General features: G+C 43.5%; 1 protein-coding gene and 1 long non-coding RNA gene across 2 annotated transcripts in view; one reads left to right on the plus strand and one right to left on the minus strand.

Moving 5' to 3' along the window:
- The window catches only part of prr12b (proline rich 12b), a 104,904-nt gene that overhangs the window by 41,100 nt on the left and 36,464 nt on the right, over nucleotides 1-27,340 (plus strand).
- Nucleotides 1,586-8,782, minus strand: LOC112846737 (uncharacterized). Its single transcript, XR_003219859.1, has 2 exons — nucleotides 8,540-8,782; nucleotides 1,586-1,873 (listed from the first exon to the last, which is right to left on the minus strand). It is a non-coding gene; the product is annotated as an uncharacterized LOC112846737 (long non-coding RNA).

Below are 27,340 nucleotides of genomic sequence, written 5' to 3' on the forward strand. Positions count from 1 at the left end.
CGAACCACTAGCAGCAGCAATTAGACAGGCTACAACAATTAAGGGCATAAAATGTAAGAATGTAGAACAAAAAATCAGTCTCTATGCGGATGATGTGTTGCTTTTTTTCCAAAACTCACAAACCAACCTTTCTGAGGTAATTACTCTAATAAACTGGTTTTCAAGAGTTTCAGATTATTCAGTACGATTATTAACGTGCCCACCCTCAAGGCCCTCGGGTCTTACACTCCACCTCTCTGGGAACTCCCAGGCCCTCCAAAGGCCTATCTCCCCTCACCACACTCCCTGCTGGTAACCGATGCCCTCAGGCGTCGGTGGTTCTTGGTGTCCGGGGCTGGGCGCTCAGGTATGTACCAGCTCACTCCCGGTGACTACTTGGCGGGGCCTGGTGCCTGTTGCTCGGTCAGGCAACCACTCGAGACCGGTCTACATCCAACTTTAATTTATGAAACCTGATATCACAAATGAGTCCAACTACAGGCATTTCTTTAGGCATGAATGTCTTGTAATTTTCTTCTCATAAACCGGCCAACCCCTTTTCCAGCAGCGTAGCAATCAGAATAGTTGCCTGAAGCCCAAAAAATGCCAAACAGTTTACTTTCACAAGTGGAGCATTACGGGATTCACTATAATGGCCCACTTGATAGCCGCATTTTATTAGAACTTTATGGAAAAGACTGGGGGATGGAAAAGAAAAAAAAAAGAAAGAAAATTAAGTTGATTGTGGCAGGATGAATGTTATCCCTCGGTCCAACCCACTTTCAGCCTGGCGCATTAGGGGGCGCTAGTATAAATAGTGGCCATTTGAGTGTCCCTGGATCGCTTACCTGTGATCTCCTTTTTGGTCACCTGACTTCCCTTTGGTGTCGTAGAGATCATTTGCGGGTTACTCTTCAGAAGCCTCCATCGTGGCTGGTCGTAGCTGTAGAAGCCTCCTCTGAGCCATTCTGCTCACGTTCTATGACACGGCTTACTCGGAAGTGTGGGCCTGAGTTTTGCGCCAAGCTACGTGAACTGAAGTGCTGCTGTTTTGCTTTGTTTTGCTTTGCTTTGCTTTGCTTTGCTGTGCTTTTACCGTCTGTTCCCGTTGCGAGATTTCTTTTCCTGCTGCTGCCAGCTTTTACAGTGGACGTCGGCGTGGACAGCGGCCATATGCATGCCGGTTATGGGAGTCAGCTGGCGTGCATATTGATTGACCGTTAACTTGTAGTCGTGCAGACGGCAAGTTGGAGCAATACGGTGATTCCGTTTGCTCCAGATTTTAGAGTTTTATCCAGATTGTATGTTGTTTTCCTGTTGTTTGATTTGTAGTTTGGATTTTTGTTACGCCACTGGTGGGAGGCCCTTTTTCTAGCTGTAGATCACCAGTGTGGTCCTGCAGTTGGGTTATCCCCCAGCGTTACACATTAGTTTGTTGTGATATATTAAAATTTTCTTTGTTTCTTTTATTCAGATGCGGAGCGCCGACGTGGAGGAGACTAGGGTGCCTTGGTGGTGGGATCCTTTGCGTGTACACACCTGCCTTGTTTAGTTTATTAGTGTGAGTGTGTGATAGTGTGCTGCACTTGTGTCTTGGTGTGTTTTCTTTTTAGTTTGTTTGTGGCATCCCTGCCCCTCCACTGGTAAGCCTCAGCTCTGAATACCTTTTTAAGCATATTTGTACATGGATATTTATGATTGTGCTTTTATACGGTGTTTTAAATAATTATTAATAAATTGTCAACTTGTTTATCATTGAACCTCGTCTCTGTACTGAGTATAGCGAACCTAAGTGCCTTTTTGGTGATTTAGTGTTACTTCCAGTATTCTCTGGGTGAAATTCCCAGGGTGGCGTTGTCTTTTTAAAACTGAAGAGTATTTACTTTATTTCCACCTCGTGCTGCCACAAACTTGGCGTTTGTCGACAGGATATACTCTTTAAAAACAGAGACGTGTGTTCCTTTGTTTATATTTTTATTATCTGGTGTAATGTAAACTGTTCTTTTTAAATTTATTTTGTGTAGGATAAAAGCAAAGCAGCAGCTACTTTGGTGTGGGATTCCACAGCTGTGTTACAGAGATGGAGGAAGAGTTACAGGAACTCAGGGACTTGATCGCGCAGCTGAAAGCAGACAATGACAGGCTGCATCAGGAGAGGGCTGTTGGGTCAGGTACTAGTGCTACACCTTCTACTTCAACTGCATCATCTGTTAACCCCCCAACTGCTAGTGTCTCTGTAGCAGAGAGACTAGTTTTTGTGCCCCGTGACAGAAAATGCCCTATGTTTAGAGGAAAATCGGGTATAGGGTTGAATGAATGGTTGGAAGAAATAGAAGCTTGTGCTAGGGTACGTCATTTGTCTTTAGCTGATAAAGCATTTTTCCTGTTTGACCACCTGGAAGGGGAAGCACGTGAGGAGATCAAATATTGCTCTAGTGCAGAGAGGACTGATCCCGCTAAGATAATCACCATATTGCAAGAACTTTATGGCTGTTCAGACTCCTATGTAGCATTGCAGGAAGCTTTCTTCTCTAGAAAACAGCAGGAAGGTGAGACACTGCAAGAGTTTTCCCTCGCTCTCTTGGGTCTTATGGAAAAAGTTAAATCAAGTGCCCCCAATGGCATGCCCAATGCTGATGTTTTATTAAGAGATCAATTTGTTGAACAGGTCTTAGACAGTACCTTGCGGCGGGAGTTAAAGCAGCTAGTAAGGAGGCAGCCAACACTGACATTGCTGGAGATTAGAGGGGAAGCTATTAGGTGGGAACGTGAAGGGTTGCCTAGTGGCGTTAGACATAGAAGCAGTTCTGTTCCCTCTGTCTATGGCATCCAGTATGGGGTCCATAGCGGTCCTTCGGGAATAGCCCAGTCCACCCATTTGTCTGAGATGAGTGAGATGAAGGAATTGTTAAAGCGCCAGCAGGAGCAACTTAATCAGCTCACTCAGAGCATTGCTCGATTGCAGGGCCCTCATCGAATGGCTCGCTCAGGACGGAGCGAGTCCATTATATGCCGACGTTGTCAGCAACCTGGACATTTTGCTCGGGAGTGTGATGGGGAACGTGTTCCTCGTTCCCGGCCTCCTTCGCAGGCCCCTCTGCATAATCGCAGGCACTCTCCTTTAAATATGGCTTCGGAAAACTAGCACCCTCCGTATTGCCGAGCCACAGTTCGGGTGGGGTGTCTATTGGCTCAAGGGTTGTTTCTAATGGTCCAGAGGCAGTCTCCAAATTAATTTCATCCTGTCCGCATATAGATGTGGACATGGGCGGTATAAAAGTATCTTGTTTGGTTGATACGGGGTCCATGGTCTCTACCATTACTGAAAGCTTTTTCCGCCAGCATTTTGAGTCCTGGGGTCAAGAGCGTCTCCAAGCTTGTCATTGGTTGCAGCTTAAAGCGGCTAATGGTTTGTCCATTCCCTACCTTGGCTATATTGAGCTAAGTGTAGAGCTTTGTGATAAGTTTCTTCCTCAGTGTGGTGTGTTGATCGTTAAAGATCCTCCAGGTGCAGGACCTTCCACGGTTCCGGGTGTATTGGGGATGAATGTCATTCGGAAGTGTTACCACGAGCTTTTTGGGCAACATGGTGAAGCATTGTTTAGTTTGGGCTCTGTCACAGAGGCCCCTAAACCCCTTGTGCATGCGCTGCAAAAGTGCCATGATGTTAGTATCAGAGCCCCACTGGATTTGTCTGGCCATGTGAGAGTGAGAGGTAAGCAAGCATGTTGCATTCCGGGTGGTGTAATGAAAATAGTGGCCGCCACCTGTTCTGAGCAATATTCAGGTGCCACCGTGTTATTTGAACCTAATGATGTTAACTTGCCTGCTGGACTTTTAGCGTCCCCTGCATTGGTTCGAGTGGTTAGAGGTACTGCATACATACCAGTTGTTAATGTAGGGACCACGGCGGTCTTGCTTCATCCCAGGACCGTTATAGGGACCCTGGAAGATGTTCATGTGGTCAGTTTGCCTGCTGGTGTGACAGAAATACCCCCTAACATAGCCACAATGGCATCTCACACCGCCACTCCTACTGTGCAGGATCAGATGGAAGGGATTGATTTGTCTAAACTGTCAGCAGAGGAACAGGGACAGGTGAGGTCTCTCCTTAAGAAATACAGCTCGGTCTTTTCTGCTCATGACACTGATTTGGGTTGCACTAATTTGATCTCCCATGACATTCCGCTCTTAGATGATATCCCCGTGCGGCAGCGTTATAGGCGCATCCCCCCTTCAGAGTATGAGGTTGTGAAAGAGCATATTAATCAGTTACTAGGGGCCAAGGTGATTAGAGAGAGTAGCAGCCCCTATGCTTCTCCCATCGTGCTCGTTAAGAAAAAGGATGGCAGCCCGCGCATGTGTGTTGATTATCGGCAATTGAACAACAAGACAAGGAAAGATGCATTCCCCCTGCCGCGCATTGAAGAATCCCTAGATGCGCTGACTGGTGCCCGTTGGTTTTCCACCATGGATTTAGCAAGTGGCTACAATCAGGTCCCAGTTACAGAAGAGGATAGGCCCAAGACTGCCTTCTGTACTCCTTTCGGCCTATTTGAGTGGAACCGAATGCCATTTGGGCTTTGTAATGCCCCTAGCACCTTCCAGAGACTAATGCAACGCCTTTTCGGTGATCAACAGTGCCAGTCTCTGCTTCTCTATCTTGATGACATTGTAATCTTTTCATCAACAGTACAGCAACATCTTGAGCGGCTGGATGTGGTGCTAGGTCGGCTTCAGCAGGAGGGTTTGAAAGCAAAGCTTGCCAAATGTGCCTTTTTCCAGCGGGAGGTTTGCTACTTGGGCCACGTCATCTCCGATCAGGGCGTCTCCACGGACCCTAGCAAGGTGGAAGTGGTGGTTAACTGGCAGCCTCCTAAGACTGTTTCGGAACTACGCTCCTTTCTTGGGTTTGCCAGCTATTATCGCCGTTTTGTAGAGGGTTTTGCCAAGTTGGCGGCACCTCTGCATAGACTGGTGGCAGAGTGGGGAGGCAGAAAATCAAAGAGGTCAGAGCATGGTGTAGCGGAGAACTGGACTGCAGAGTGTGCTCAAAGTTTCGAGGCATTAAAGACTAAACTGACAACAGCACCAGTGCTTGCTTATGCAGATTTCTCTTTGCCTTTTATTTTAGAAGTGGATGCCAGCCATGGCGGCCTAGGGGCGGTGCTCTCCCAGGAGCAGGGAGGTAAGGTGAGGCCAATAGCCTATGCCAGTCGGGGTTTGAGGCCTACTGAGCGCAATATGCTAAATTATAGCTCAATGAAGCTGGAGTTTTTGGCACTTAAGTGGGCCATGACTGAGAAGTTTAGAGAGTACTTGTTGGGCCACAAGTGTATTGTTTACACCGACAACAATCCTTAGTCATTTGTCTTCTGCTAAACTTGGGGCTACTGAACAGCGTTGGGCAGCTCAGCTCGCTTCGTTTGACTTCGACTTAAAGTACAGGTCAGGAAGGAGTAATAAGAATGCAGACGCTTTATCTCGCCAGCATTCACCTGATCCTCAGGAAATTAAAGCCATGGTTCCTGGTACAGCCTTGCCCGAACCTCTTCAACAAGCCTTGCGGCTGGGACCAGCTGAGGTATCACAAGCTGCCATTACAGTTTTGCCCCATCTCACTACTCCTGATCTTCATACCCTCCAACAGGTCGACCCAGTGATAAAGGAGATCCTGGTGTTCTGGAGACGGAAGCAGCGACCCAGCTTTGAGGAGCGGCAGCAGCTTGCCCCACCTGCTCTGGTGCTGCTACGACAATGGGATCGTCTGATTGAAAGGGATGGAGTTCTGTATCGTCAGGTTCATCGCCCTGATGGTGCCGAGGTGGTACTTCAGCTTTTGCTGCCTAGTGCACTAATTGAGCAGGTGTTGACTAATGTTCATCAGGACCACGGCCATCAAGGTGTGGAAAGGACCCTAGCGCTTCTCCGCTCACGGTGCTACTGGCCAGGTATGTCTGCTGAGGTAGCTCGCTGGTGTCAGAGATGTGAACGTTGCCAAGTTGCAAAAGACACCCAACCAGCAGCTCAAAGTTTCATGGGACATTTGTTGGCTTCTCGACCAAATGAAATCTTGGCCATTGATTACACCCTGCTTGAACCTTCCCGGAATGGGCTGGAGAACGTCTTGGTAATGACCGATGTTTTCAGCAAGTATACATTGGCTGTCCCCACTCGTGACCAATGTGCAGCTACAGTGGCCCAGGTTCTCGTAACTGAGTGGTTTTCGAAGTTTGGTGTACCTGCCCGTATTCATTCCGATCAGGGTCGTAACTTTGAAAGCTCCCTGATCCAGCAGCTCTGCAAGTTTTATGGTATTGAGAAGTCCCATACTACTCCTTATCATCCGGCTGGAAATGGTCAGTGCGAACGTTTTAATAGGACTTTGCACAATTTGTTGCGGACCCTGCCAGTATCCAGAAAAAGAGACTGGAATGTATGTTTGCCCCAGTTACTTTACTGTTATAACACCACTCCCCATCAGGCTACTGGGGAAACTCCATTCTTATTGATGTTTGGGCAAGAACCCAGGTTACCAGTGGACTTTCTGTTGGGCAGAGTACCGGACCCCATCGGTGGAGATGTGCACGAGTGGATTCAGGAGCATCAAGCCCGGCTACAGGTTGTACATGAAGGAGCCAAGGAACGACTGCAACTGGCTGCCGACCGCAGAAAAAGGCACCATGATAAAAATGTGAAAGAGGCACCCTTGAACGACGGGCAGTTGGTGTTCCTGCGTGATTTGAGTGGAAGAGGGAGATGCAAAATCCAAGATCGATGGAAGCCAGCGGTATATAGGATCCTGAAGGCACCTAAAGGAGGTGGGGCAGTATATACCATTGCACCTGCAGATGATCCTAGCACCGTGAAGCATGTTCATCGTACCTTGTTGAAGGCTGTGGTAATGGCAGCTACACCATCAGAAGGGCCTGCTCCAAGCAGTAGCCCACATGGACCAGAAATATCATCACCAGAACATGACTCATCAAGTGACAGTGACCTGCTATTCCTGAGCGTAGGAGCTCCTGAAGTAAATGTTTTACCATCTTACAGCCCAGTGGCAGTGATTCCAAGTAGCTCTGAGTTGTTGCTCCCGCCAGAAGACCGAACTTCCGATGTTCCAGCCACTTGTACAGCTACTCCGAGTGCAGCACCAGTTCCATCTAGCTCTCTTCCTGCTCCCTCTACGAGTTCTGATACAAGAAATGTGGTGGTGCGAAAAACAGCCCGGTCCACGGCTGGCCAGCATTCAAACATCCATCATCTCCCAAGACCAACAGGGGAGGTGGCACAAGGGGCTGCTAACTCTATTTCTGAGCTTAGGGTACATGCTGTCTCTGCATTTTTTAGGCCTTGGGATTAACCTGGGTGTCTTTGTAATCCATCGTCGGGGCGACGATGCAAAAAGGAGGGGTAGATTGTGGCAGGATGAATGTTATCCCTCGGTCCAACCCACTTTCAGCCTGGCGCATTAGGGGGCGCTAGTATAAATAGTGGCCATTTGAGCGTCCCTGGATCGCTTACCTGTGATCTCCCCTTTGGTCACCTGACTTCCCTTTGGTGTCGTAGAGATCATTTGCGGGTTACTCTTCAGAAGCCTCCATCGCGGCTGGTCGTAGCTGTAGAAGTCTCCTCTGAGCCATTCTGCTCACGTTCTATGACACGGCTTACTCGGAAGTGTGGGCCTGAGTTTTGCGCCAAGCTACGTGAACTGAAGTGCTGCTGTTTTGCTTTGTTTTGCTTTGCTTTGCTGTGCTTTTACCGTCTGTTCCCGTTGCGAGATTTCTTTTCCTGCTGCTGCCAGCTTTTACAGTGGACGTCGGCGTGGACAGCGGCCATATGCATGCCGGTTATGGGAGTCAGCTGGCGTGCATATTGATTGACCGTTAACTTGTAGTCGTGCAGACGGCAAGTTGGAGCAATACGGTGATTCCGTTTGCTCCAGATTTTAGAGTTTTATCCAGATTGTATGTTGTTTTCCTGTTGTTTGATTTGTAGTTTGGATTTTTGTTACGCCACTGGTGGGAGGCCCTTTTTCTAGCTGTAGATCACCAGTGTGGTCCTGCAGTTGGGTTATCCCCCAGCGTTACACATTAGTTTGTTGTGATATATTAAAATTTTCTTTGTTTCTTTTATTCAGATGCGGAGCGCCGACGTGGAGGAGACTAGGGTGCCTTGGTGGTGGGATCCTTTGCGTGTACACACCTGCCTTGTTTAGTTTATTAGTGTGAGTGTGTGATAGTGTGCTGCACTTGTGTCTTGGTGTGTTTTCTTTTTAGTTTGTTTGTGGCATCCCTGCCCCTCCACTGGTAAGCCTCAGCTCTGAATACCTTTTTAAGCATATTTGTACATGGATATTTATGATTGTGCTTTTATACGGTGTTTTAAATAATTATTAATAAATTGTCAACTTGTTTATCATTGAACCTCGTCTCTGTACTGAGTATAGCGAACCTAAGTGCCTTTTTGGTGATTTAGTGTTACTTCCAGTATTCTCTGGGTGAAATTCCCAGGGTGGCGTTGTCTTTTTAAAACTGAAGAGTATTTACTTTATTTCCACCTCGTGCTGCCACATTAACAGAAAGTTTATGAATTCATAGTTGGTGGTAGTCGGCCATTTTCCTTGATTTGCAGTGTTCCGAGGAATGTTGGTGCCAGAATTCTCCTGAATTCTTCACAGAATTCTGCTGGAAGTCCATCTGGAGCCTTTTATTGGGCATGCTTTTCGGGGCTTCCTGGAGTTCACCTGACGTCACCAGTGAATCCAGTGCCAGTCCTTGCATGTCTGGTACTTTCGGGAGGGTTAAGGTATCAAGAAACCAATCAATTACCTCTTTTGCTGGGGTTATCTGTGGTGAATATAAAGTTTTGTAAAAGTCCCTGAAAGTGTTGTTTTCTCTTTCAGGATAATGTACTACATTCCAAGTTAAGTAGCACATATAGTTGTTTTTTGTTTATTTATTTTTAACATAAAAGCCAGAAATTGACCTGATTTTTTTATGTTGTTCAAAATATTGCAAGTAAAGTCTTTGTACTAAGAATTGAGTTTACCTACATATAAAACACTGTAGTTTTACATGACATTGATTATTTTCAAATTTTATTTTTGTTCTTTTTATGTAGTGATGTAGATAAAGTAACATATGACATCTCTTCTGTTCTGTGTCAATCTGACCCGCTGACTTAAAATCAAAACTACCGACTACAGAGGATTCGTAGTGAAAGTAAACTTTATTTAAGCACTGTCTCTGATCAAAATAAGAGATTTGCAATATGAAAAGAGTGTGTGTGTCTGTGAGTCTTCACAGCACAGAAGTGATATGTCGTCACATAAACACTATGCAATGTTTAGAACCAGAAATTAATAGGTGGAAATAAACCAGGTGCATGTGTCTACATAGCGCATGAGCGACATGTCATCACAGAGTGTTTTGTGCAAATGAATTTTGCACATTTTACACAGGTCATGCTTGTCTTGACATCATCAGATGGCTTGCAGACCTCGTACCTCTTCCTCTTTCCCCCAGCAGCAACCTAGAAAGAAGAGGATTATGATTACTTCTTTTTTTTTGCTGATCCAAAGACACACACACACACTCTTACCTCATGCACTGGTGTACTAGGTAAAGTCCTCTCCTGGATCTCCCTCACTGCTGCTGCTGCAGCTGGGGTCCTTGGCATGTGCTGCCTCCGTTGTATATGCGGTACCACAAGCGCCTTCCCGAGCTCGTCAAGGAAGACGCGCTTCAGCTTTGGCACGTTCCACTCAGGAAAGACCTCTGTCCAAATGACAAATGTGTTGTAGGCTGATACATCGATCATGTTGTAAAAGATGACCAGTGGCCATTGTTCAGTCATTCGCTTGGTGCTGTAGGACCCTGTGACTTGGTCCAAGTTGTCCACCCCCCCTTTGGTGGCATTGTAGTCAGGATCATAGTTGGTTTCTGGTCCTCTCGTGTGCGGATTTCAGCATTTTTGTGCTAAGTGCTCATGAGCACAACATTTTTCCCCTTTTTGGGGCAATAAGACTCCAGGGCTGTAGTCTCTGTGAAGGCAGTATATTCTAATCAATACAATTTAAGCATTCACTGCACCTACAGTATCTACACCTGTGTGGCAAAGATACAGCATGTCTTTCATCCTGTTTTCCTTCTTTCACCCCAACCGGTCGCAGCAGATGGCCGCCCCTCCCTGAGCCTGGTTCTGCCGGAGGTTTCTTCCTGTTAAAAGGGAGTTTTTCCTTCCCACTGTCGCCAAAGTGCTTGCTCATAGGGGGTCATATGATTGTTGGGTTTTTCTCTGTATTTATTATTGTGCTATCTACTGTACAATATAAAGCGCCTTGAGGCGACTTTTGTTGTGATTTGGCGCTATATAAATAAAATTGAATTGAATTGAATTGAATTGAATAATTAATAAAATATACATGATGAAAAACAAAAGCTGAAATTGATTCAGTTTAGCACGTTTCTCTGTATGCTCTGTGCTTGTATCCAGCTCTTTCCACTTCTCCCCCAAAACATGCCTTCCTTCTAAAGTTGTCATTTCAAGAATGATTTTCTGTATTGAGTTGTGCATGACAAGCTCAAAAGCTGACTTGATGTCTGTCACACGAGTCACGGCCATCCTAGTGGGCCATGGCACTGTCGTTATTATGTTCTCTGCAGACAGTTTTGCCTGATGCATATTTGTGTCATGATAGCTGTGTCCAGGCAGGAATTGGACCCAAATGCAAGCTCAAATAAAACTTAAACTCAAACTGTAGCTTTATTTACTGAAGAAGGCAAAAACTGGGAAATTCTAACTCATGGAGAGACACGGGGAAAATCACACAGCTTGAGGGAGGACGCGACACAGAACTGAGGGAGACACAGACATAAATACACAGAAGGATAACGAGGGACGTGGGAGCACACGGGGAACACAAGTGACACCAATAATCTTAACGAGACAGAGCAGGAGCAAACACAACGTGACTTACACTGACGGGAGACTATCAAAGTAAAACAGGAAGTACACAGAGACGCAGACTGGAGGGGAAGAGAAAACACAGGGAGAGCATAGACATAGCGGGCTGGGGAAAACACAACGAGGAGAAACGAGGCATGGGAACTCACAGATACACGGAGGGGGGATACAGGAGGTAAAGACACGAGGGGAAATCTAATAAGCAACATCTAAACAGAATAACCTAGGGACCCTTCGAATAAATAGTGGATCTAAAACATAATAACATCAAATGACAACAATAAAGGCAAACACAAAATACCAGGTACAAGTCCCAGGACCATGACAATCTGGGGATGAAGACCACTGCATTTCACAATTTTTTGATGTAAATGCCTTGCTTGGAGGAATATGAATAGCAGCTACCTCATATGGCTCATGATCAGAATCATCAGACTCAGAACTGACTTAAAGATGGTCTTCATCTTCAGACACACCCTCCTCTATTTCACTGTGTATTTTCACCGAGGTCACTTCTGAGTACCCTTATTAAGCCAAGCACAAAAGGTTTCATACTGAAAAAATACTTATGCCTAAAAAACTATTTTTTTTTTAGATTTTTAAAAGGACATAACCTTCATTAATGCTGTTTCATAACAGGAGGGGTAAGCAATTGTGATTAAATCTCCAGATTTTGAATGATCTTATTACTAGTTTAAAGACACATGACCATGATCGCTGGCAGCTATAGGGTGTATTTCAGTGTTTGAAATGTCACTTAACAGTGAGCTGCTGTCTAGGAAATAATCCAGATGAGAGTAAGAGTGATGGACATGTGAAAGAAAGTATATTCCCTACGGGTGAGGTGAAGAGATGGCTGTGTGCTGCAAAGTCTTTAATTGCACTGAGTTTCAGCTGTACTGAGTCTGTCCATTTCTTCATTTAATCCAAAATTGAGATCACCCCCATAAACAAGTGAGGAATGTCGGTGTTCAGAGAGTGCAGTTAAATGTGGAAGAATGAGGGATCATCAACATTTGGGCCATATATATTTACAATACGTAACTTTTTGTTATGTATAAATAATTTAATTATTAGAAAGTTACCCTTTTGGATAAATAATTGTGTTAAGAAATATGAAATTAACATTTTTTAATACTACTCCCCTTTCCCTAGAGTCATAGCAAGTTGCGAACACATTAGGAAACTCAGGTGTTTTAGGTTCATCTGTAGCTGTCACAGGTCTATGAAGCTCTTGTAATAAAAAAATGTCTGCCTGTAGTTTTTAAAGCTGGTTAAATATCTTTAACCTCCTCTCCCTGGAGCCAGCTTCACACATATTCCATGTAATAAACCTCAGTGTGCCCAGTGTTGTGTGTATGTAGCTAATGTTCAGATTATTCAAGACCCATATGTGGTGCTTGGTGTTGTCTGATTATATATGTGCACATTAAGTTATATGAGCGAGCATGTGTGTGCCTGTGTGTGAGTCCGTGTGTGCTGTGAGACTGTAGTGAATATGTTGATGCTGAGTGTGCATGTGCAAGCAGATGAAATAATCTCTGTGCAAAGATCAAGGGTGCAGAAGCAAAAAAAAAGAAAGAAAGAAAAACTAATTGAGAAAGGTTTGGGAGTGAGAGAGAGTGAAAAAGAAAAAGAGTAATGAACAGCCCATAATCTTAGTGGAAAGTTGTATGTGACCAAGTAGGAAAACAGCTTATTGGTGCAGTGAGAGAAGGCAGAAGAAACATGCAAAGGGGCAAGACGGAGGGATGAAAGAAACAAGAACATTGTAACTGCCACCGTTATGCTGCGGAGACTGATGGTGATATGACATCATGTTGAATTAAGGAACTGACAAGAATAGCCTAGATAGATAATAAGGGAAGAGGAGGAGAAATAAATGTAGTGGATTCTAATCTGGAGTGGCATTAATACAACCAGGGAGTGACACTGGAGTCGTGGTGGAGCTAGAGTTCTACGTGGATACATGGAACTGGTCCATGGTGATGACAGCATGGGAGCTCTTCTGACTGAGGCTTCATTGAACTGGGAATTCAATTTATTTATACAGCGCTAAATCACAACAACAGTCGCCTCAACGTGCTTTACATTGTAAGGCAGACCCTACAATAATACATAGAGAAAAACCAACCATATGACCCCCTATGAGCAAGCAACAGGACCTTGCATTGCTCCAGGATCTCTTTGGGGAACTGGTCATTTACGCTAAAGTCCGTTCCTTTCAGCTCCCTGCCGTGACTCTTCCTCTGCTTGAAGTGTTCTTATTTGGCCACGCGGTCTTTGGACTTCAGGCCTCCTAGCTCCCAGGCGATGGACCTGGTGGGAGGTGATGTTCTTCCATCTGAAAGCTTCAGGGGGTCTTGATGAAGGTTTTAATGGTAAATTCTGGTTCCTCCTCAGCAGACTCTATGATGCCTGAAAACACCAGGTTATGTCTCATACTATGGGCCTGGAGTTAGAAGACATTTATGTTTTTATTTTCTTCACTGACCTGGGTGACATTCTTAGAGAACTGACCCTGTAGCGAGATCTGGTCAGCAGGAAGCAGCTGAATTCCAAAGATTCCCTTAGGGATTCCAATTCCCAGTGTAGAATTTCAACCAGAGACAACTTCGAGACGAAGCTGGAAAATCTCTTATCGCTTGAGTCCAGAATGTCGCCAATGTCTTTACCGGGTGGTGATGTTGTTTTGGGGGAGTCTTCTGGGCAGTTTCTCTTGGAACATGGCGTCTCGTTCTTGGAAAGAGGAACTCTGTGCCTTCTTCGTGACTATAACGTCGAAGCACTAGTTAGTGTATTCCTGGAGAGCATCCTAATTGTCCTCGCTGGCCTTCAGAAGGTTGGAAATGATTATGCAGACGTGTTATCCATCAATTGTTTGGTGTAATTTAAGCTTCAAAAATATTTGTTTAATTAGTAATAATAATGGATTGCATTTATATAGCGCTTTTCGAGACCCTCAAAGCGCTTTACAATTCCACTATTCATTCACTCACTGGTGGAGGCAAGCTACAGTTGTAGCCACAGCTGCCCTGGGGCGGACTGACAGAAGTGAGGCCGCCATATCGCACCATCGGCCCCTCTGGCTATCACAGGTAGGCGGTAGGTGAAGTGTCTTGCCCAAGGACACAACGACTGAGACGGTCCGAGCTGGGGCTCGAACCGGCAACCTTCCATTTACAAGACGAACTGCCAACTCTTGAGCCACGATCACTCCTATAATTCTGAGCCACCATTCATTTTTTTTCCCCCACCAGGTCTCTGCTTACTCTGGATGGCATTATTTTGGGCTCCAGTAATACTTTGAGGAGTCTTCCTGGTTTATCTTGGTAATTCTTGTTCACTGTGTCTTATGTTTAGTTTTACTTCAGTGACACAAGGACACGTACACATACACAGTGTTGCAGAATTGGTGATTTTTCATTTAGTGCTTTCTTTAGTGAGATTATTGGTGCAGGTTTTCTGCTATCAAACTCCTGGGACGGCATTCCCTCCTGTCCCACTGACTTCCTGATAAAGAGAGTGTCTGATTGTCTGATCAGCACCAGCTGCCCTGCCAGCCTCCCCTCCCTAGTGCTGCCCCCTGAACCCACTGCACCACCCCTCCGAGGAGATGAGCCACAGACCACTCCCTGCGACAAAACCTGGGGGGGCCATCCAGCCAAGCTTACTCGTCTTTCGATTGAAGTCAGTTGAGATCCTTGTCAGCTCCTTGGAACCAGGCATAAACTGCTGGTAGTACCTACCAACCCCAAGAACCATCTAACCTCTCTTTTGGGCTTGGGACGCAGGCAAGATGCAATTGCTGCTGTTTTATCAGTCCTCCCAATTGGTACCCTAGATATTGTAGATATAGATATTGTCTAGATATTGTAACTCACTCTGTCCAACCACACACTTCTTTGGGTTGGCTATGAGCCCTGTGTGTGTCAGAGTCTCCAGAACCACGACCACTCGCTGCATATTTTCCGCCTGGGTGTCACTGTGGATGATGACATCATCCAAGTGGCAGCATCACATATGCAGCTTGGGGACACATCATCTGGTCCATGAAATGCTAGAAAGTGGCTGGAGCTCCGAGCAAACTGAACAGAAGTTTGAGAAATTGGGACAAACTGTACCAAGTGGAGAGTGGTGTTTTCTCCTTGAACTCTGGAGAGAAGGGAATCTGCCAGTAGTCCTTGGTTAAATCTAGCATCACGAAAACATCAGTAGTGCCTAACCGATCCAGGAGCTCGTCCACCTGGGGCATGGGATAAGCAACAAACTGTGGCAACTCATTCACCTTGTAGTAGTCAAGAGAGAACCTTATAGACCCATTGTCACGGTCTGCGGCAACAGATTTTGTGGAAGGCGAGCCATTTATTAGTGGCTGATGCAAGATATGAAAGAAAAGGCAGAAGAAAACCACTACTAAACTACCTACAACTAAAACTAGGAAAACAAAATACCTGAGACTAGGAACATAGAATATGAAAACCTGAACACAAAACCTGAACATGAAACCTGGAACAGGAAACGGGAAAAGCAGACAATCCGACAAGGGACAAAAGGGAATTAATACCACAAATACACATGAGGGAAAGTAGAGACACATGAGAACATATAGACATAATGAGTCAGGGGAAGCAAAACTGAAAACAGGATGAGAGACTGTCAAAATAAAACAAAGAAACACATGGGACCGCAGACTATGACACACAGGATTCACCGACACGACTAACACACACACAGGGTGAGGGAGCGAGACACACAGAGACAAAGACAAAGGCACTAATAAGACAAGAGACCATAAACCAGAAATTACAAATAAAACATAAAATGAACTAAACTCAAGACTAAACTGTATAAAACTGAAATCATTACAATACAAAGAAAGAATGAAAGATAAAATAAACTCAGAATACTGGGTCTATGCACCAGCACTCTGATACCCATCTTTCTTCCATGCACTGTTTGACTCTTCTATTACTCCCATTTTCACCATCTCAGTCAATTATTTTGAAAAATTTTGAAAACGTACCATCACACCAGGACACGTTCAAAAATGGTACTCTGTGAGAGTGGAACAGCTGTGCAGGGGGGAGAACGCATCTACAAAATGCAATGCAGCAACATTCACTCTCTGGGCCTGTGTGAGCTGGCTATCACGACGGAAAAAGGTATGTATGGTGCAACTCATCTCTCTCCTTCACCAGGCTCACCAGGGAAGCAGTTTCATCCTCTCCTTGCTTTGAGGAGGTTGAGTTGATAAACCTGTGTGACTTCTCCCCTGTCTGACCCCACCACTTCATAGTCAACGTTCCCCACTCATCGTGTGACCATGAAGAGTCCTTGCCACTTGGGGAGTAACTTTGAGCTGTAAGAAGGAAGCAACACAAGCACTTTATCTCTGCAGCCTAGCCCCTGTGTTGTACAGGCTGGCACTCCAGGGCTTGGAGCAAAATATGTCATGATAACATAATGTAATATAGCTATATTTAATATAACTTTTTGGACTCTTAAAATATCTTTCAGCGACCCTCTTGGTGAGATCACGCTTAAAAACATTTGATGTTAGTAAGACTTTTATAGATCCTTTATCGAGTTAAAAGTCACTTTGCCAAAAGCTTATTTGGTTTCTACCTTATGACAAGAATGTTTGTGACTGAATATAACTTGACCATGTAAAATGTGTACTTTCATGACGGGCACATTTTACATAGGTTTCAATGTATAGGCCAACAATTTATTTTTAGCAGCAACGAGTTATTTATAGCAGTTTAAATACGAGCAGTCACTTTTTGGCAAATACTGGAAATCACTTTTTGTCAGACAACTACTACTAGGAGTCATTGCCTCCACAATGGCTGGAATTAAATTGTAGGTGCACTTCTACTCAGCACAAGAAGGAGAGAGAGGAGGAACCGAGCAGGAAGCGTAACCTGCCTGGCTACATCTATATTGTCTTAGCCATCCTCTATTCATTTGTCCCTCATGATTGTGTGCCGCTATATTTTGTTTCCTCTGAGATTTGTAGTTTTTGTATTCCTTGCTCATGCTTTGCTACTGTATTGTATTTTTTAAAACACGTTCAGCATTAAAGTAGACTTTGAGTTTATCTTTTGTCTTCCGAGCCCTGCATTTGGGTCCAGATCCTGCCTGCCACACAATGGTACGATGACGGGTGTCCTCTGTTAAGAGTATTCAAGTACTAAGAGTGAGCTTGAGATGAAAACAGAAGTTTTCTGTGATCCAAGCTTTCTAATCTGTTAGTGAACTTTGTTTTTCCAAACCAGCTGTATTTTGTGTTCACAGCCTGGTGACTGTGAAAATGAGCTGGGTATCTTTGAGTCCAACATGAAAATTCAGGCTTTATTTTCTAATCCAGTCAGTGTTAATTCTGAGTTTTGTTGTTAAAAACTGTTTTCTGCCCCTGAGCTGGCGAAATCAGAGACTGTTACTCCAGGTCTTCCCCAGAGACTGTTGCTCTGTGTTGGGGTCTCAATAAAAACTGTACCTCAACTGGTATCTCCAGCGACCTCCAAGCAAGTTTACTCTGAGTCCTGTGTGTATCCCATTTGCTGGAGTTGGCTGCATGTCCTGCTCCAGCATCCTCAGAGTATCTTGAGTATCCTGCATCCTCAGAGTGTCCTGAGTATCCAGAGCCTACGTTGCCAGAACCTGTGGTTTCAACACTGCCAGAGCATGAGCCTGTGATTTCCACACCACAAAGCACAAGGATTTGCGCCTCAACGACAGGCCATTTACCAAGATTCTGGAGGGGTTCTGCCTCCTCCATCATCACCACACTCCTTCCAAATCATCTGTTTCCTTGTCGCCATCATCAGCCCCCAGCTAAGCCACTGTGCCCCATCACCTCTGCTGATATCAGTCCCTAGCCAAGCTCTTCTTTGACATAGTTCCTGGTCTCCAGAGGTCCTGGACCGGAGGGTCTCTTATGATGCAGTTGCTCGACCATCAGACGAGTTCCACCTCAGCCTCTGCTCTCTGGTCTATCTTCCTGAGGGGTCCCATCTTTGTTTCTGACCTCTTTCACACTGGCTGCCAGCCAAGCCTTCTGAGGGGGTCCATCTTTGCTGTTGCCAGTGTCCTGTCTGGCTTTCACTTTCACTGGCCTCCTAAGCATCCCCTTCACTCCTGGGACACCCTAAGAGGATCCAGCTTCCTGCCAACCTCAGACTTCAGAAGTTTTTTGTAGTTACTTGAAAATATGTGTTCACAGTTGGATCAAAGTTTCTGTGCCTAGTGTTACCCTTTGGTTCTGAGGAAGTTTTAACACGCTCTTGAATGAAAGAGTACTGGCAAATGATGAGCTATTCCTGAAAGTCTAGTCATTCTTTTTAGATAGTCACCACTATCTACCTGTCACTGTCAAGATAGTGCAGATAGTTTGTCTACTTTACTTGAAGAACTTCTCAAAGGGAAGACTTTGCTGAACGGCAGTCTTCAGTAAGAACTCCCATCTGTGCCACACAAGTTGATGGCTGAAAAGTTTGCTACATGCGTGTTGTTTTGTAGTAGACTGGAAGGTATGGGAACAGTTAACTCACCCTTTTAATCTTATTTGCCTTTCTATTGTTTTGTATATATTCCTCTAGACTGTATATATTGCTTTTGTTTGGTATTTATTTTTGATGTCTTTTAAAAAAATGATTATTCCTGCACAGTTGGTGTGGAGCACCTATAATTTTGTTATACATGTACAATCACATTAAAGGGCTATTCTATTCTATTCTATTCTATTCTATTATTTGTTATCAGTGTGGATTTGCTGAGTGTGTAGTAGGACTCATGGGTGGGTAGGTAGGGATGGGATGAGAACAGTCTTTGTAAAAGTTAATTAAAAAAACAACCTTTCATACAGTGATTCTGAATACCTGGTTCGTGCTTGAATTATAAGCTTGTAATTCCTTAATACCAGACTCTTTAAAAAGCCCCTCGAAAATTATTTTGAAGAAGACACTTTGAAATGAAGAAATGTTATATTTTGAGAATATACTTTTTTTAATTAGCCAGAAAGATTAAATGTAGCAATTTTATGAATTTTACTAATGTAACCAAATGTTTTGGTGTACAACAATAAAATCAAATTAAACTGTTAATACAGTTATAATTGTCATGTCATGAATATTATTGGGGTCTTTACTAAAACAACCAAACAAACAAACAGTAATTTCATTCACATTACTTGTTACTTTTCCTAAAAGTAATGCGGCATGTTACTTAATTTCTCACTGGAGAAAGTAGTGGATTTGTTACATTACTTATTACATTACTTTCATGTTATTTTGTAAGATAACCTGCAGTGCATTATCACATAATAGACGTTTTTCACACTTTTTTTTTTTTATCGGAAGTTGCTCATAACAAGCAGAAGGACCTCCTGGAATGTAGTGATAAGTAGATAGTAGATTTCTTCTTTGCAGGTCAGAAGAAATGGCAGAGTGTAAATATCAAAGTTTTGCAGCATGCCAGGCTGTTCTTGTTGTACACAAAAACAGCCGTACTTATCTTTTCATTCATTCCTGGTTGGGACAGCCATTAAGAAGAAATAGACACAGGTGATCAGAAGAGAGGAGGTGCTGAACTTGCACTAATGCAACAGACATAATTGCAATAACTAATAAAGATTATGTCAGTGGCTGCACAATCAGTTGTCAAAAAAGCAGTGTTGTCCCAAGCCTTTTCCCTTAAAATAGTTCTACTCCACCACTGAAAAGTAGTCATTATATGAAATGACAAATAAACGTCAATCTGCTTCATCTTAGCCTGGTGAAGGTAGCGATATGGATGCTACTGCTGTGAAGCTGGATCATGACTGCGTGATGCACCCATCCGCTGGTAAGCTTTTGCTCATGGATATTAGATTGTTCAATGTCTATGGTAATGTTAGTTGACAACATCAAATATGTACTGTTAAAGAATTTACTGTTAAATGCCTCTCGGCCCAAACAACAACTCATCTGTTACATAACTTGTTCACAAAATTCACGCAGCAGTATCTGCAGTACGTTTGTAACTAGCCTGTTCAGAATGTTCAATGTTAATTAGGTAATATGCATGCACTCACAGATTTCAATCACTCCACATACATATTTCAGTGACACTCACTTGTCAAGTACTGTAAATATGTTATGTTAGTACTATTGTAGGATCTTCATCTTACAATATAAAGTGCCTTGAAGCAACTGTTGGGATTTGGCGCTAGCTGAACCCCCCTCCTCCGAAACTGAATTGAATTGAATTATCAGCTTCATCAATTCACAGCATTGTAACAGCCGCTTTCTAGCTGTGGGGGATTCTGGGAGTGGAATCTGCAGGCATGTTGTTAACGAGATGTTTTGGTTATGATTGCTCTTCTGTGGTCTGTTCACGGGTAGTGGAAATACGCCAAGACTATTATTTTATTGTATTTAATTTCTTTATCTCTACAGGTGCCCTGGATGAGGCTGGGAGTCTAAGACCTGGAAACCAGGTAGGAAGACATAGTTCTGCCATCTCCTGCTCTGTTCAGCCGATAGTATGCATGAGATGGACAAATAAAACTCTGCACTAAATTTCCATCCAAGTGTCTTTAGGATCTTTTGCACCATTTGCTTCTCAACTAGTGTACCGGACCAAAACAAAGAAGGTAGGTGAGAAAGCCTGCCTGACCCTAACCCTCCCCCATAGCATAACATTAACAGATGAGTTTCTGATATACTCCATGAAGGGTGCTGCCGATATTAAGGAGCAACTCCTTGCTTACATGTTTAAACTGTGCATTGCCACAGTCAGGAGAAATACCATCACCTGGGCCAATTATCTATTCATTGTGTTCATTCTCACTTCATATCTGGAGAAGCAGGGAAAAATTCTAGATGTACTGTGCCAATGTCAGGGTCATATTGGACTGCACAGAGATCACCCTGGAGACAGCCTCTTCCCTGACCTTACCGTGACAAGCATTCTCAAATTACAAAAACAGGACAACATTAAAAGGGCTGGTTGTAGTTTCTTTAGCAAATAACCACATGGGAAAAGGTGAGAGGTTATAAAGGCAAGAGCTTAGTTCAATTTAGTGCAAAGTACAAATGCAGGAGTGTGTTATAATAGTACAGGTCTAAGTTAGCCTTCGATTCAACAATAAATACTTCATCAAACCGCACTCTTTCTACAGTTAAGTTTGTTTTGGGTATCAGTGACAGGGTTGTGTCATACCAGTCCCATAATTGCCATTTTGGCCTGAACCTGCCAGTAGTTGTCAAGTAGAGGACCCAAATGCAAACTCTTGGAGACAGTATAAGCTTCACAAAAGACTAGCTAGGAAACACAGAGGAGAAAAAGGCTAATGATTCAACAAAAGACAAAGGCAGACTGACATAATATATACACAGGAGGGTGATTAGGTGAGTGAGACAACTGGGAAGCACAGCAAGGACAAATTAGACAAAACGACAGATGGGAAGCAAAACTGAACATAAAGCACACATGACAAGAGACTATCAAAATAAAACATCAAGCAGAAACGCTGACAGAGTAACGGTGTGTTCACACTGAACGTGATAGACGCGTCAATATAGAAGCGCGATGACGCGCGATTGCGGGTCCTGCGAAAATTCTGAAGCAGATTTGCGTCGCGAAAACGCGTGAAACGCGCGTCACAGCAGCGCGTCTGGCGCGTTTGACTCTCGAATAAAACCACGCGCGTCAGTTTTTGTGTTGCATTTTGTGCATACGGGCGTATCGCGTCTACCGCTCGAGTTGGAAAAATCTGAACTCCAGCGTCAATTCGCGCCGCGACAACCAATCAGGAGCATGGTGACGTGGCTGTAACCTAGGTCAAAGGGGCAGATCCAGCCAAAGCCCTTTGTACTTTATTCAATATGGAGGAAAGGCTAATCAACGCCCTAGCAAACCACCTGGAGCTGTACGACACCAGCTGCTTTGTGTACCGAGACAGGAATATAAAGAACCGAGCTTGGAGGAAGATATGTGAAGAGATCGGGCAACCTGGTAAGTTCATTCATTTCTCTTTTGAAATTTTTCACTGACTGAAGCCGCACAAAAGCTAGCAAGCCACCGCTATTTTCCCACTGATGTACAAATACCGTTCTGCTTTTATGCATGTTGTCATATAGGAATATATTTTATTGTTTATTAATAAACAGCACACAGTGGTCCTGCTGTTCATCCGTCACTGCCTCGCTTTTTCACTGATTTTTTAATGCACCGTACAGCTTTCAACAATGCGCATTGCATTCTACAGCCTGATTGACAAATCTCCTCCGTGTCATGTCTCCTGCACCAAATTTATCATGTTTGGTTTTTATAACCATCACGTCCAATAGAAAAAACAGCACAAAAACACTCATAACTATGACCCTCATTTGGAAATAGACACCTGCACCGCGAGGGGAAAAAGGCGCACGAAAGTGGCAGGCAGATGAAGACAAAACGCGGCATAATAATACTTTTACGTTTTGCAATCTACAAAGGTTTGCACTTTGAGAATCAACTTGTGAGAACTGTGACTAATGTTCATGTGTGTGGGGAAAAAAAGTGTATAAAGTGTGTGGCGAGGGGCTAGTTATTCTGACAACCCCTGCTGCAATAAATGAGGGACCACTGTATATACTTTCTCTATGACTATTGTATTCAACCTGTTAACATTTAATATTGTCTTGACAGAACCAACTGATTCTGCAGCAGAGCATCCCCTGTTGCTTCTCCTTGCTCCCCAGTCCCTGAGCTCCTGCTGCTGCACCCACAGGTATGTAATTGTAGCATCAGATGTACAGCACGCACTGATAGCTTTTTACTCAGTGGGATTCCCTTGTGATCACCTTTACTAAATATCTACAACTAATCTGATTATATTCTGTTGTTTTTTTTCAGTGTTGAAATTAAAATCTAGCATCAGCCTTCTCATTTCTTTGTGTTTTGTGCTGTTTTACAGGCCCAGAGAGGAGGACAGCTCCGAGGCAGATGAGGGACTGGTCCCAGGACGGTCCATCGGCGGTGGAGCTGGCCATCCTGGTGTCCCTGAAGAGGCCACGCCAGTCTCCAATGGAACATTTCCTCCTCAGCCTTGTTCCTGCTCTGGAGAGCAGCTGGGTCCTTTTTATTCCTGTCTCTCTGTAAATACTTATATTTTATATATTTATGTTTAATGTTTTTCTGTTTGAGAATTTTAATATTATTTCAAATAAACTTTTATAATGACTAATGTCTCAGTTCTACTACACAGCAAATGTTGGCACACGACTTGACACATGTAGAATTTATTTCATATTATACTAATGACAGAATATACTAATACAGTGGGATGCAAAAGTTTGGGCAACCTTGTTAATAGCCATTATTTTCCTGTATAAATCGTGAAAAAAAAAAAAAGTCAGTTAAATATATCATACAGGAGACACACACAGTGATATTTGAGAAGTGAAAAGAAGTTTACTGGATTTACAAAAAGTGTGCAATAATTGTTTAAACAAAATCAAGCAGGTGCATAAATTTGGGCACCACAAAAAAAGAAATGGAATAAATATTTAGTGTATATCAATGTGTGTGTCTCCTATGTGATATATGGGGGGCCTTTGTCTGGACGTGCTTCCCATCCAGAGCTCCACAGCAGAGAGGGAAGTTCCAGCGCTCCTGGAATCATGAAGTCGTCCACTAGACAGTCCCAGATGGCCGTCGCTACCTGGGGGGTGATCGGGCACACTGTGGACACACCGACTCTGAAACTGAACGCGATGGTCCTGAAGGAGTCCCTGGTGGCAAGGGACCTGGACAAAATTGTTCAAAATTAGTATTATGTGTACTGCAGTTACAAAATACATTATTCAAATTCCAAAATACTTTTGTGATGTCAGATTTAAATTACAAAACATAAATCTTACATAAAACATTATGTAATTATAAGGATAATTACATAACATATATTAGATATAATATAAAACAGTCAGTTGTGTTTTGTTTTAACTTTAACATATCATAATTTGATTGGTAGCAACTTTTACCCCTACAGTGTGTCAATCACTCATAATTCCTAGACATGTCAATCAGGTAGGAATGAAGTAAGACATTAATAGAAATAAAGAGTTGTATGTTGACATGTAGCCCTTTCCTTGCTTAAATCATTGTTAATATTTTTGAAAAATTAACCTGTGATAAGACATAGCTTATCAAGATAGAATATGCTAGATAGAAACATATAACTAAAGATGAACCAAACTGTTCACAATTTCATCTAGCTCTCAGTTTTAAGAAAGGCTGCTGACCCCTGTTATAGAGTCTGACAGCTGCGGGGATTATATACAAATATTCAACTATACCAGAATTAAACCAGGTCTAAATAAAAAAAAAGGAGTGAGTATCACTACAAAGATTACCAACAGTGGTCCTCATACCACAGTTTGATATCAGCAAACACCGAGAGCCTACATTGATATGACACCACAGCCATGCTATCATTGCTAACTAGAGCTGGGCGATAAAACGATAACGATATGTATTGCGAAATAACTTTTTCTCGATAGAAAAATTAAACTATTGCGATAGACCTCATCTCTCTTGTCCTCTTAAAAAAAAAAAAAAGAACAGCCAATCCAAATTAAGTAGCGCAGAGCCGAGCCAATCACAGCCGCAGCGTCACGTCACATGACTTGTTACGTACAGCACAAGCGCCAAGGCGCACATGTGTATTTGTTTTTGCAGCCGGGCTGCCCGGGTAATGAAGGAAAGGAGTTTGCCGACTAGAGAAAAATCAACCGAGAGCGTAAGCGAAGGTTACCGAAGAAAAAACAGATGATGGTTCCAATGCTGGAGAGATTGTCAAACGGAAGGGCCACAGAAGTTCCGTAGTGTGAAGGTATTTCGGCTATTTCAAGTCTGACAAAAAACAGAGTAGCGCGCACTGTAAATTGTGCCGAAAGCAAGTCTGGATATACAATAAAGCGGTGCATGCTCAATCTCTGACTGAAAGCGCTAATTCGTCATTCGGCTTTTGTCAGACTAAAGTAACTGTTAAAACTGTTTGAAAAGCTAAGCTATACAACAAGGAGAGATTGATGCTACGTCCACACGTACCCGGGTATTTTTGAAAACGCAGATTTTTCTATGCGTTTGCACCTTTCGTCCACACGTAAACGGCGTTTTCAGTCACTGAAAACGGAGATTTCTAAAAACGCCTGCCAGGGTGGATATTTTCGAAAACTCCGTTTTTGCATGTACGTGTGGACAAGAAAAACGGAGAAAACGCAGCGTCAAAGGTGTGCGCCTTTTTTGACGTCACACTGTGCGCCACGTTATTGTTTCGGTGAAATGAATTTCTACAATACTGTTACTGTTAATTGTACTCTCTGCAGTGTTTAAATGCTTACATATACACACATAGTTACTGTTCCTCCACACATACGACTCGGTTCTGTTTCTACGCCCCATCTTTGTTTACTATTTCCTACCGAGGCTTCTAGACTTCTGATTGGCCAACATTTCTACACGGTTAGGAATATATCGCCACCTGTTGCTTTGGCATGTTCCTAGCAGCGTTTTCCTTCATTTCTGCGTTTACGTGTGGACGGGATTATTTTTTAAAACAAAAACGGAAAATCTCCGTTTTCAAAAATACCCGTGTACGTGTGGACGTAGCCTGAGAATTTCCTTTTAGTTCTCAGTTTATTTGATATTGACAAAAGTTAGTCAATTTTGTCTGTTCTTCTGTAAAACGACCTAAGATTTATTTTTAGAATTAAAATTTTGTTTCTAAGTGGAATTGACAATTTAGTCTGTTTTGTTTGTTCTATTTTGAAACTTAAACGCTTTAGCGGCTGCCTTTTGTGTAGTTTACAATATTTGCCTTTATCTGAAACTGAAGTCTCATGTTCCTTAAGTACATCTACCCTGTTGAACTTATTATGGGAAATAAATATTTTAATTAAAACAAGCTGCTAATTATTTCACATTTTACTTGTGAGCAACGGCACATTTAAATCTTACAAATATAGCTATTTGGCTTATATCGTGATATATATCGTTATCGCCTGAAATGAAAAAAGCATATCGTGATATGAAAAAATCTTATATCGCCCAGCTCTATTGCTAACACTGATAACATAGCATAAATTGAATTAAATCGGGACTTGATGAGACCTTTTGAGTATCACTAGAAATATTATAAACAGTCGTCTCCTTACCACAGTTTGCTATCAGTAAACACCGACGGCATTCACTGTTAGCATACCACATCCATGTTAGCAGTGTATAAACGGATGGTTTAGCATATATTAGCACAGGTATCAATAAAGGACTACCGTATTAAACACTTTTACTAACCGCATGCAAATGGACAGGCGCTCTGCAGGTGGGATTGAGCGCCTGTAGTTGGTGTCTAGGCGGGCGATGCTTGGACCAACGCGGGACAGCAGGTCCTCAAACTGGGCGAGTGAAAGACGGTGATATCGCTGAAAGCGGCCGTCATCCAGGCGCAGCTCCTCGAGCAAAAGGTGAAACTCACCAAACTGCTCACGCTTCTGGAGGACCTGATGGACCCAGGTACGGCGAGGACGTCCTTTACGCCGCTACTCTGCTCTCCACAGTAAATAGAGAAGGGAGACTCTCTCTTCAAATGCTAAATCGACAGCTGCCATCTAGCAAAGATACCGTCTGTCAGAACTTCCTTCCACATTCCTCCCACATTTCCGGTTCACGCACGTCAAAATATGCAATTTTGAGGGGGGATTGATTCGCATTGGACAGGCGTTGAGGTGCAAATGTGCATGCGTCAAATTAGGGGCATCTGGCGCGTTTTTGTTCGCGTCTATCGCGTTCGGTGTGAACACACCGTAAGAAACACAAGCTTGACACAGACAAAAGGTAAACAAAGACAGAGATGACGGACTTGGAAGATACGAAATGACAAAATACAGAGGTCACTGTGAGGGAGACGCTAAAGGGAACTAATAGACGTAAGACATTTAAAAACTAAACTAGACATGCATAATACAAAGCGAAAACAATATGGAATAAGTATAACTCATAAACACAGGGCAACCAAGGAATTGGGTATTTTTAATGCTGCACTTCACCTCAACAAGCTCAAACAGAGGCAACTATAAAGGAATTTAACACGCTAAAGCTGGTGGGCCTGAATGTCACACCAGAAGGTTCTTTAATACAAGGGGGACGAGCGAATCCGAGCCCAGGGCAGAGACACTGAGCAAGTCTAATCAAACAAATTTATTCCCATCCATCCATTCACTTCCACTTATCCTTTTCAGGGTTGCGGGGGGCGCTGGAGCCTATCCCAGCTGTCATAGGGCGAGAGGCGGGGTACACCCTGGCCAGTCTGTCGCAGGGCCAACACACTGGGACAGACAACCATGCGCACTCACATTCACACCTA

This window comes from Oreochromis niloticus, linkage group LG4, assembly GCF_001858045.2.
Source record: "Oreochromis niloticus isolate F11D_XX linkage group LG4, O_niloticus_UMD_NMBU, whole genome shotgun sequence".
In the NCBI taxonomy this organism is placed as follows: domain Eukaryota; kingdom Metazoa; phylum Chordata; class Actinopteri; order Cichliformes; family Cichlidae; genus Oreochromis; species Oreochromis niloticus.